The sequence below is a fragment of the Diorhabda sublineata genome, chromosome 4 (assembly GCF_026230105.1).
Source record: "Diorhabda sublineata isolate icDioSubl1.1 chromosome 4, icDioSubl1.1, whole genome shotgun sequence".
Taxonomy (NCBI): domain Eukaryota; kingdom Metazoa; phylum Arthropoda; class Insecta; order Coleoptera; family Chrysomelidae; genus Diorhabda; species Diorhabda sublineata.
This window is the reverse complement of record NC_079477.1, coordinates 38,817,016-38,830,344: the sequence shown is the minus strand read 5'-3', so window position 1 is coordinate 38,830,344 and position 13,329 is coordinate 38,817,016. Positions and strand designations below refer to the sequence as shown.

Genomic DNA, 13,329 nt, shown 5'->3' with positions numbered 1-13,329 from the left:
TTCACACAAGTTGGCTTCCTATTTGATGGACTTTGGAAAATTTCCATTCCATAAATGGTATTTATCATTATTACATACATACTTTCTTCTAATAACTTAATCAGAGAATATTAAAAATAAACAGATTCAGACTTTTTTTTTAAATGATTGATATATATTAGAAATAATTTACGTTTGGAAAAATTTTACAAGTCAATTCTATAATAAAATAGCCCAGAAGATGTTTTTTTCTCAAATGATTATTGTTAAAATGGAATTGCAGTTTCGAATAATTTAATTATGTAAAGTTCTGCATTAGAAAAAACGATATATGATGATTTTATTATTTAATTGTCTATAAGTAAGATTCGAAGTTTACTTTAGATAGTTATTGCATTTTATCTTTTCAAATTTCAAGTCGAACATGGGTAGGAATGATGAAAATTTATAACAAATGAAATAGCTATCGATATTCAATAAACCCTTGAGAAAATCTTTTATTTTGCAAAATATATTATTACACATATACATTCAACTAACTTGAGCAGAAAACATTCAGAATTAAAAAAGAAACAGATGCAGTTTTCTTTTTTTAAGGGTTGATATAACTTAGAAACAATTAACGTTTGATTAAATTGTTCACAGTCGATTATAAAATAAAATGGCCAGAAAATCGAATTATTATTAAAAAAATGTAAGTTTCGTATAAGAACAAAATAGTGTATAATAATTTTATCATACAATTATTATCAAAGTAATTCACATATCGGAAGTTTACAACATTTAATATTTTTAAATTTCAGGTCCAGTTTGGGAAAGAAAAACGAAAATTTATAACAAATGAAGTAGCCATTGATATGAAGATTGCAAAACGGCACACGCATACAAGATACAATAATTATCACACACATACTTTCAATTTACTCAACTGAAAATACCAAACATAAAAAGACAAATTCATACGAATATTATTCTCCAGATATCTATAATTTTTTTTATATTTGTAAATTTAATTTGTAAAAAATTTATTACATAAATTTTTTTTTCAGACAGGTTAAGTTTTGGAAAGAAACGTGACACAGAAAAACGATAATAGAAAATAGAATTTTACATCTATTTTTATATTCCTGATGCAGCAGCATTTCCATTTTAGAAACACATATTTGTAGTTTGAAATACATATTTGTTATTAAAATTGAAGAAATATGTTTTTTTGTTATTTATTCCTTCCTTTTGGCAAACCACTTTATCGATTCGCACACTATATATTTTTGGTTTCGTTAACGGGTTAAAATTTCGCGTCGAATCGCGCACAAACACCTGTAAGAAAAAAAAATAAATTCAAATCTTCCATTTTGTAAAATTGTTTGAAAAATAACTTGAACGTTAATATGAAATCAAATAATTATAATACATAGATATTATGTTTTTTTTTTCAAAATTTCTGTTAAGCAATTTATTTAATCTATTTCGATGGACATTACATTTTGTCATTAGAGTATTTGTTGTAATGTCTAGTTGAATTAAGTACAGAGCGTTCTTTTATTTACCGACGATTATCATATAAATTTACCCACACACACCTCTCAAAGAACTAAAAAAAACCTCATCCTCATGTTTTTAAAATTATGTTTCGCTTGTTCGAAATAATTTCAAATTATGGACCTCAAAGACATCTAATAAAAAATGTTTTTGATACGTTTTAAAATGAACCCCTAATATTCAACTTTTTAGCAGCATTGGTACACCCTGTATATCAATTTAATTTTATATCCGATACAAAGAAAAGTAGGCACTTAAAGAAATGTTTTCTACTGAAATTATTACTGAAAAGTAATGAAATACAACTTTTCAATAAGAGGTGGCACTATTGGGTATTCGACCATCAACAGTTCTAAGAGTGTTTTTCAATTTTTAGACTTTTCTATTTATATTTTCTTCATAATTAACTTATTAACTCAATAAAAAATATGTTTCTACACTCCGATACAACTTTAGTTTTAATGAAAAAATTAATTATTGTGAAAATAGCGGACGCCATCTTCCTTTCAGTTTTGTAAATAGGTGACAAAAAGTCGAGAGCCGAGAAATAGGAAATAGTAGAAATTAATATTAAAATAAGCTCAGTATAAGCTTCTCTGTAAAGATGGCGTTGCTAGTGCTAAAAACCTAAACCAAAAATTATTTCATTATTTCTTTAAACTTCTCATAATAGGTAATTGGTTTGTGGTTATTAAATTAAGAAAATCCAAAATTTTGAAAAATAAACGGTCAAAACTTAAAGCTGTGGAAGCTGGAAAGCAAACTTTGTATTCCAAAAGCATAATACGAATAACCGTCCTAATCTTCAGATCTGGCATCTTTGGAATCTTATGAAATTATAATATAATTTCATTTATCATCGTGTAGTTTAAAATAAGTGGAAAATTCGTCCCGCTTTTGCTCGCTCGCCGAAAGGACATTTCCATGATAAATAAAACAAGAAAAATTATGATTGGTTCTTGGTTATTACAATAAGAAAATCCTGGATACAATATAAACATCATAATCATTAGAAAATAATAAGCATTCTCAATGTACACCTAATAAGTAACACAAATGAAATCATTTCAATGAAAACTACGAAACTAACTGAACTTTCATTTCCCAAAATTGAACTTTTGTCAAACTGTTGATGGGATGGGTATCTCAAATTTTTATTTTGCCTTTATAATATATAACAATTTAATTTGGTGTAGAGATTATAAATATTTGAATCCTTTCTTGGTATTCTATTGCAAATGAAATTTTTTTACTTTATTTTTCAAATGATAACGCTTTGCAGTTACATTGAAAATATGAAAGCTACTGCAGAAAGTTCGTATGAAAGTTTTACATAAAAGAATGTTGTTGCAATCCAAATAGAGTTATAGAATTAATTGATATATGAAATTGTCCGAAAGAATCTTGAATATTTAAAATAATTTAACTTCACTATAAAAATTTCTTATAGAATAACCATTGTTTTTCTGAACATATACCTATTGGCTAAAATTACTAATCAGTGAATAGGATTTCATATTATAATACATCTTGAGTGATTTTTGGAAAAAATTGAGAGTATGGAGTACGAAGAGTAACATTGTTGTTGCCGTATATACAGGATGATTAGCAATTATATTTCAAAACATAATAGTAAAAGAATTGTTTGTACTTTCATATCTTAGTTTTTCCTACTACTTTGTTTTAAAGCCTTATTTTCAATTAATGATTACAAGTAATTTTAAATAAAGATATTATTTGCTTGGTGAACCTAGAATTTAGACACATTAGTATCGGGCGGTTATCCTTCTTAAATAACAATTGAGAGGATATAAAATTTTGTAAAATAATAAACATGAAAGGATCAAAAAGGTTCCATCGAACGTGATGTTTCTAGAAAATATATAATTTTACATTTCGGCAACAATAAAAGTATAATAAAGCTGCATTCCCTGAAATAAGAAAAAGGAAGTCCATCAAAAAATATTAAATTCTTTTAACTAAATACCGACATCGATAGAACAAACCTACCCATATACTAAAAATAATTTTGGGTATTTTTGCAAACTCTGAAACGTGTATTTTTGAATATGAAATTTTGTAAAATAATAAACATGAAAGGATAAAAAAAGGTTCCATTGAACGTGATGTTCCTCGAAAATAAATAAATTTACATTTCAGCACCAATAAAAGTATAATAAAGCTGCAAACCCTCAGAATAATAAAAAGGAAGTCCATCATAAAATATTAAATTCTTTTAACTAAATACCGACATCAATAGAACGAACAACCTACCCGTATACTAAAAATAATTTTGGGTATTTTTGAAAAAAATGTACAAGACTTTTATTAAAGACTATTGAGAATAGCATTACTTGATATGGACATTTTGGACAGCAGATCATGTGTATAGGGTGAGTTACATGTTATAATTCAGTTGTTTCTAGTGCACAAAGTGTGCACAAATTCAAAGTTTATTCATAATACGGTATATACCAAAATTAGTTGCACAAATGACATATGAATCACATTTTTGAATTTGAAGTCAACTCTGAGAAAAGTTTCATTTACCGTCAATTTTAAAAACAAAGAATTGAGAAATTTTTACCAATAGAACAAAAAAATCACGAGAGGACACAGTTAATTACAGAGTACCTTATATCAGGTGGTGGAATATGTCCAATATTAAAGAAGAAAGAAACAAGGTGTGATGAAACCGAATTTTCATTAATAGAAATATTCGAATAGTTGTTTAGCTGATATGTTCCACTCTTTGAATACAGAGTGTCCTTGTATGGACAATAATTAGAAGTTCAATGCTGAAATATACAAGAATTTTTGTTTCGAGATTACTTCTAGTACAAATAACCTACATATTTTCTAATTTATTCTAGTATCGTATAACCAAGTTATCCTAGTTGTAAATAAGTCATACCTATCTCTCAACTGATACTCCCTGTATATCTTTATTATCATTGTATGGAAAAAATCATTAATAAAACAATATAAAGCAAGAGATTTCTTAAATAATATTTCGAACGACGTTTTAAATAATTAGTGATAATTAATACTTATACTATTAAATGGCTATATGAGGAAATGTTTTGAGCAGCAATTAGTAATTTCATGAGTGATTACAGGTACATGATAATGTTTCTTAATTAAATAGTAGAATTTAGAATAATGTTACTGACTAAAACAATTTCAAGTTTCAAAAGAATGGCTGCATATAAATCAAAACATTTTTGTTAACTTGGTATTATTTTTGATTGTTTATCGAAAATACTGTGAATTGAAAATTTCCCCGATTATTTATGTAGAATACAGTGATTTTAAAATTTCTCATAGTGTAGGGTGGTCCTTATCTATTTAGGAATTCTGTTGAACATAATCTCATAAATGCCAAAAATAAGACTGAAATGTAAACACACAATTCTTCGAACAAAGACAAAGCATCCAAGAAGGGGCTGCACGGTCATTTTTCGTTATCGGTATTTAACCCTCGATATAATGTAAACAAACTATTCTACAAACAGATAAAAAGGGTTCCTAAACTGCACCGCACGTGTTGTTTTTCAAATATATTATACCTCTTGTAAATTCTCGATAACCAATGTAGAAAAATAAATGAAGGATACTTTTAACAAAAAAAAAGGGTGTAATGATGGTCCGTAAAATATATCTAAAATAAACATATAGAATTCAATGTTTTTAATGGTTTCCATAGTAGTAAACCATTAAAAACATTGAATTCTAAAAAATCTATTTTCACTATAAAAATTTCTTATAGAATAACCATTGTTTTTCTGAACATATACCTATTGGCTAAAATTACTAATCAGTAAAAAAGAATTAATTCAGATTATAAAAATCCTTGAGTAATTTTTTGAAAAAATTTAGAAAATTTTCCAAAATGAGGTTTAATTTTACGATCTTTAAGTATAAATCTTGCTTGGATACTAATTATACAGAGCGTTCATTACTTTTCAATAATAATGTTTGAAGATGGTAAAATTATAAAAAAAAATTGTAATTTGACTTACTATGCAAATATTATTGAAATTTATGATTAAGAGTTAGGAAATTAATTTGATACGTAAAATGATTTGTACTCACATAACTTTGTCCACATAGGAAAGCCTCCATATCCATTTTCATGATGTCCATCACTTAAAACCGATTCGCGACACACCGAAATCGATACCGAAAATTACGAATCACTTTTCCATATCGCTGCGGTTGCCTGCCTCATTTTTGATCAAATTCCAAAGACATTCATCACAAAATCATCTCCTTAACCCAACAGATTTGTTCTCAAAGATCAGGAAAATCTCAACAGATTACGCAGAAAGTCATTTGAATGGAAATCACATCTTCAAGTTACTTACTTATGTAATTATCATTTATATTGATCAGAAGGATCCATGTACTACTATTTCGAGTGAATTGAGGTGTATTGGAGCAATTCTATCATATGATTGGAACTTTCTTTGTGGATATACCTCGTATATCATATTGAAATTGTGTGTTGTGGGAAAAATATCAATTTCTCAGGATAAATTTTGGAATAATGGATGGAGAAAAATTTATTTGATTTAAAATATTGGAAAATTTCAAAGTACGTTTAAATGAATTGAATTATCTAGCAGTACCAAGTAGAAACGTAAAATATGTAGTTTGAAATATTTGTTATGAAGAACGGAAAATCATTTTTTTTTTGTTATTTATCCAACAATAAACTACTTTTTGGCAAACCGCATTATGGAACGAGCACTACATTTACCTTCCGATTAGTTAACGGGTTAAAATTTCGCGTAGAATCGCGCACCAACACCTGAAACAAAAACATTAATTGTAATATTTTTTCTAATTACCCTTGCAATTAAAAAAGTACAAAAAAATTATGCAAATAGATTGTGTCCCCTTTATTTATTTACGTCAAACCATTCAATCAAACACTATATTTATAAACAGATTGCCCCTGTATGTATAATAAATGAAAATTATGTAACAATATATTAAGAAAAAAACTTTTATTACTTCTTAAATCTGTCAGCCACTAAAATTTTCCCCCTCGTAAATATCAAGTCCACAATTTTTAGATGGTACCCGGTATTATAAATTCAAAATTATATTACCCAAGATGTTGTAATTTATTCGACTTGAGTGAGCTAGTTATAAATGAAAATTATATCAATAAAATCAAATTTTCAAAATGAACTTCACAAAAAATATCCGTGTTGCAAGCAAAAAAGTAAAAAACACCCAAGTATTCAAATTTGTCGAATTCGGCTTCGTGGTTTTCAAGTTAAACAAAATATAACAAGAAAATTTCTCACGGAAAATTACTTTTTCACTAAATTTGCGATTCTCAAATCAAAATTCCTACAAAATTATACAAAATCATTCACACTAAAACGATATTTTTAAATAAAAGTCTGTTCGCTTTCGAATTCCAATTATACATAAAATTTCTTTTTTGTTTCAAAACTTGATTTTATTAGTTTTTTACAACTAAAAGTTATTTTTTTTATTTTTTGTTATTTAACAGAAGCGAGGACTACATTATTTTATTTCTGAAATTATTTTTACCAAAATTTTTTTACCAATTATGATATACAGGATTTTTCTCAACTATTTGTATTTTACGATATAATATTAGAAAAATATCAATCATATATATGTTTTCTAGTAGTTTTCCAAAAAAAAATTCCGTTCTTACAAACACATTTTTTTGTAAATGCTTTGCAAAGTAGATTATATATATAAGGGTGAGTCTTCCGGATTGATCACATTTTTTGAAGAAATGGTAATAATGACGGTTTACAAAAATTTTTAGCAATTTTCTTATAAGTTTACGTATAGGGAATACTAAAAAAAATTACACGAAGATAAATTACAGTGTGATACATTCGAAAGAAGAAAAATAATGAGAATTTCAATTTTGGGCTCACTTTGTATATAAAATAACAAATAATTACAATTTAATCGACTACGATGATATTGCATCTTATCAAGAAAGTCAGTTAAATTCTTAAATTTTGATCTCATTTTCAAAAAATTATGTTTAAAGCGTTCTAGATAATTTCAAAATATGGACCTCAACTACAACTTATAAAAAAATGTTTTTGATACGTATTAAAACGTCCCCCTAATACTCAACTTTTTAACAAAATTGGCGCACCCTGTATATGAATATAATTTTATAGTGGAAACAAAGAGAACTAAACATTTAACAAACAATGTTTCCTAATGAAATTAATACTCAAAATTTATGGAGCCGAGCTATTCAATAAGAGATGTCACTATTGGGCATTCGACCTTCAACTACTATTCGAAGAGTATGGGATTCAATTTTTTAGAAGTTTCCATTCATATTTCCGTGATGGTGGACACATTATTCTATAAAAATATGTTTTTTCACTCTAACACAACTTTGTGTTATTCACGTTTTGGAGTTTTTGTAAATAGAATAAGTGACGCAATTTGTTAATTTATGTCTCGAGTAAATACTATTGATTTCAAGATAAATTTGCACCTTTCCATTTTGCAAATCCATTCGAGAGTATTTCGTTACTCGGTTAAATAGATACGTAGAAGGAAGTGACCACAGAAATTTCCATATCTCAAATTTTTGAACTTTTTTTTATTTGAAGAACTTCAAATGTAAAATTTTTGAAAATAAACCGTCAAAAGTAGAGGGTATGAAAGCTGCAAAGCAAACTTTGGTATTCCAAAAGCATAATACGAATAACCGTCCTAATCTTCAGATCTGGCATCTTTGGATTTATAATATGATTTCATTTATCATCGTATAGTTTGAAATAAGTGAAAAATTCCTCACACTCTTGCACGCCGAAAGGAAATTTCCAAGAAAAATAACGTAAGAAAATAACTGAGGTTTAATTTGCCATGTATCAACTAACTTCTATAGATATATCACCCTATAGTATAATAAAATAAAAAACACTTGCACGAAATTTCTCTGCCTACTGAAATTGGAAATACAAAAACTCAATTTAAGGTCTCAACATTGTAGTTGTGATATCTCCAAAATAAAAGGTGGAGTGAAAATAATGTTTCATCACTAAAATCCATCTTACTTTTATACAAACAATCATCTCCTATATATTATTATTATTATTAATATATGTAGATTAAAAGTACTTGAAACAATAAAATAAAACATTTTAGCAAAACCTAGACACATGGTAAGTTACACAAAACTGACTCATACTTTTCATTTCGAGTTGAAAATTTGAACAAATAGAACATTTCGTCTAAAAAAATTATCATATATTTGTTATGTTCAATTACTTTCGGGACATCCTATTTGCCAAATAAAAATGTACATATCCTACGTCTTCGTTTTTCGAATTAGTCATTTCATTAGTGATTACAAGTAGGTACATGAAAATGTTTATTAAGTAAAGAAACATCGTAGAATTTATATAGTGTTAAATTTATTTCAAGTTTAAAAATTTCTGTTTCATTTTCTACGCAGTAATAAATAAAGCCTTTATCAAGTGCTAAATTTTGGATACATTTAGAATATGAATAACAAAACTAAACATCTAGAAGAGGTTATCAGTTTGCTTAAATAAACAAAAAAAGGTGGTTGGTTTTCGAAGATATATAATACCTAATTTCACTATAGATCCTTGGAACAAATAAAAAGTAGGTAGTAGAGGGTTATTTTTCAATAACACATTTATATTCTTGATATAACAAATGTACCAAAAAAAACTAAATTCTTGGAAGGATAAAGAAAGGGTCTGAGAAGGTTCCACAATTTATCAAATATCTATCGTAAATATTACATTTGGACTATAAAATAAACATAAAATTTTAAAAATAGAATAACAATCCCTTGGAAGATATTGAAATATCAACCGTAAAAAATATCTTCTAACTACCTACGAATTATTGTACCCCGCTCATACAAGAAATTAAATAATTGAGAAGTGAATATTGAAAGTTTTGACTGAACAGTTTTGAAAATGCAAATCAGTCACCTGAAAAACATTCTTGATAATTTCATTAGCTCAAAATTTTTTCTATTTGAAAAAACAAAGATATTGAAGTAGCAAAGCACAAATTCAAACAACAAATTATCTTCTCTTTCCTATACCTACCAATTATTGAACAAGACGAATAAATACTAGAAAAAAAATATTTGAAACCTTCGCTTGGTTTCATGTGAAACAGAAAACTCAATTATTAGTTTAGTAACAACCCTTTAGCTAATTATGTATTGAGTATCTATCAATCAAAAAAAAATATGTGAAAAACGATTAGATTAAGTTTGTTTTATTAAAAGATCCCCAGTTTAATGCGCTTGAAATTTAAAAGTTCCAAAAGAATGGCCGCATATTACAGATATATAAAAGAAAATAGTTTTCACTCCATAATCTGAGACCAAATGACAAGAAATATTTTAGGTAATAAATTTAAAATCAAATAAATAAGACAAAAAATCACTCACCAGTTCACAAATGAGGAAATTTTCATCTTGGTAGTTAAGAATTTTCCGGGTATCCATGATTTTCACCACACAATATTGTATTGAAACACGGAAAATTCTTTTAATGTTTACTTTCAATCCGTTTCTGAAAATTTTAAAATAAGCACTATTTTCTATCGATATACTGAAAATTTCCAAAGTTTCCAATAAAAATTTTCAACATTAGTCACATTTTTAAAACTAGAAATCGAAAGATTTTTTTGTCGTTATTAAACAGATCCGGTATCTCTGTATTTTATTTATCTAATAATAACTATTTTGTACTACAATCGAAATAAGGTATGTTAATATTAATATCTATATATATTTTTATATGAAAAAACAATTACAGTTGAAAAGATTTGACGTGAACAATAATTGCGTCGACCTACAAAGATGGCCGACATTCTATCTTGACAAACAAGGGTCACTATATTTTAGATTATCGTTTGTTTATAAGTAAATTAATGATTTACGCAATTTCAAATTATTTGAAGAAAATGTTTATTTTTAATTACTTTGAAAATATTAAAAAAAAAAAATAAAACCTTAGCATTCCATAAAATGTAATACACTGAAATCGTTCATTTTCCTGGAAATTTTAATTGGACAAATCTCGTTAATTTTTACATAAAGAGAATTATATCTTACCTATATCAATAAGAAAATAGTTTTCACTTCACCATCGAAAACAAAATTACACGAAACTTTACGAATAGAAAATTTAGCATCAAATATGTCTGCCCGAATTTGTAATACTGTCAAAGTTTCATTATCTAAATAATTAAACGCATTGTTTTAAAGCTTGTGATGTCCACATTCACAGTGCGCAAGTCAAAAATAAGTCTAGACATTCCCAAAGAATTCGAAAGGGGTCAATGATCTGAGAAGATGTAAAGTTTTGATTTATTAAATAATAAGTAATTGAATATTACATATTTTGTTATATAATTTCCATATTGAATAAAATAATTAATTAATATTATTAAATGACTATATAAGTAGAGGTTATGGGCAGCAAATAATAGTAATTTCCTTTTGGGAATCTGTATACATTTAATGTTTTACGACATAACTTCGTTTTTCCAATTAGTATTTTCATTAGTGATTACAGGTACATGAAAATTTTTATATTAATTAAGGATCGTAAAATTTGAAACAATGTTACTGAAATTTATTCCAAGTTCCAAAAAATTAGCTGCATATGTATAAAGACCAAATCAAAACATTTTTGTTATCTTGATATTGAGAATTCTGTGATTTTAAAACTTCCCATAATGTAGGGTGGTCCTCATCCTATTGAACGTTATATTTCCTATGAATAGGTATCAAAAATCAATTCCAAATGTAAAGTAAATAAAAAATTCTTCAAACAAAGACAAAGGTAAGTAAGAAGGACCATGCACGTGTAATTTTTCGGAGTTTCCAGTAATAAACCCTCAATATATATTGTATTATTTTAATTAATTATCGAGAATACTGGAAATTTTTCATAGTGTAAGGTGGTCCTTAACTCCAAATTAAATAAAACAATTAGAGAGAATCGTAGTGAACATTATTTTTCCTTACGCCATATCTACGTTTTTGAATTAGTAATTTTATTATTGATTACAGGTAGGCATATGAAAATGTTTATTAATTGAAGAACGTAAAATTTAAAACAATGTTATTAAGATTGATTAAGTTATAGAAGAATAGCTGCATATGTATAAAGTACAAAACAAAATATTTTTGTTATCTTGATATCGAGAATTCTGTGATTTTAATATTTTCAGTTCCTATAGTGTAGGGTGTTCCTCATCCCCAAATATATTTCCTATGAATATCAAAAATAAATTCGAAATGTGAAGTAATTAAGAAATTCTTCCAACAAAGATAAGTCGTCTAAAAAGGGGTCAATTTTCGTTATCGGTATTAAACCCTCAACATGTATAGTTATTTTGGTATTATTACGAGTATGTATCTAGAATAATGTGATTTTAAAATTTCCCATATTTGGAGTGGTCCTCATACCCAAATCAGACAAACATTAACAAAGGATTCTGCCGAACATTATTTCATATATATAAAAAATATATATTCCAAATGTTAGGTAAACAAGAAATTCTTGGAACAAAGACAAAGGCATCCAAGAAGGGTCTGCACGGTCATTTTTTGTTATTGGTATTAAACCTTCGATATAATGTAAAAAAACTATTCTGCAAACTGATAAAAAGTGTTCTAGAACAGCACCGCACGTGTTGTTTTTCAGATATTTTATACCTCTTGTAAATTCTCGATAACCAATGTACAAAAATAAATAAAGGATACTTTCAACAACAAAAAAGGGTCTAATAATGGTTCATAAAAGATTTCTAACATAAACATACCAGAATTAAAATATTTGGAACCCTGAAGTTTTTTTGGTACAGTTTATTCAAAAGTAATGTTTTGTAGTTATCGAACTTGGTGGGCTTTTATATTCTTTTTCCTATTACTATCGATCTGCATTAGAAATTCTTTATAAACTTGTTAGAATTTGCACATTTAAGCACTTTGGAGAATAAATACTGCGATGTCGATTAAATAACACTAAACTTTGTTGAAAATTCGTAAGAAAATTAAATTATTATTTTAGAATCAATCAACTTTTATACAAACATGAAGAAAAATGCTTTAGTTAATCGATTAATAAGAAGAGAAAAGAATTTTTTGTGTATAAAATGTCAAAAGCGATTCTAAACAAATGAAGGGGTGATGACAAAAAGTTTATTAAATGAAGAGATAATTTCTAACAGTAACTGTTCCATTGGAAAGTCATATTTTCTCCGTATATTTATCTTACAGAATGATTTGAGATTATTTCCATATTGTTTTCTGTATATCAAAAGTGGTGTGTACAAATAATTGATTCCGCACTAATACAAAATGATGATGGTTATTAAAAAAATGATCTCTATTTCCTCCAAAATAAACACCCCCACTTTGTAACATAGTTGCAATAATATAATCAACGATTTTCTCCAAATTGGATTTGAATGAAAGAAGAAGATGCTTTATTAAACCACTCAAAAGATCTCCAGTTTGTGAATCCTCGAAACTTGATTAATTATTATATTGTTTTTCCAAGGTTGTGTTTACCAAGAAAACAATTATAAATTAGAGAAGAATTTTTGAGACTTTATTATTTTGGAGAGATGATAAAAATATCAGCATTTTCTCAAAATTTGATAATCAATACTGCCAAATATGATAGTGAACTATTTTCTTTTGGTCAGCTCTGTACAAAATGTAAAATGGTCAGAACCCATAATATTTATTACTTTATTATATTGTTATCTGTACAT

General features: G+C 26.8%; 1 long non-coding RNA gene across 2 annotated transcripts; it reads right to left on the bottom strand.

Moving 5' to 3' along the window:
• Positions 1-454: 454 nt before the first annotated feature.
• Positions 455-6,957, bottom strand: LOC130443451 (uncharacterized). Of its 2 annotated transcripts, none has more exons than XR_008909845.1 (3): positions 6,639-6,957; positions 5,617-6,334; positions 455-1,299 (listed from the first exon to the last, which is right to left on the bottom strand). It is a non-coding gene; the product is annotated as an uncharacterized LOC130443451 (long non-coding RNA). The 2 variants fall into 2 exon arrangements; XR_008909844.1 differs by having other exon boundaries at positions 6,541-6,939.
• Positions 6,958-13,329: the final 6,372 nt, after the last annotated feature.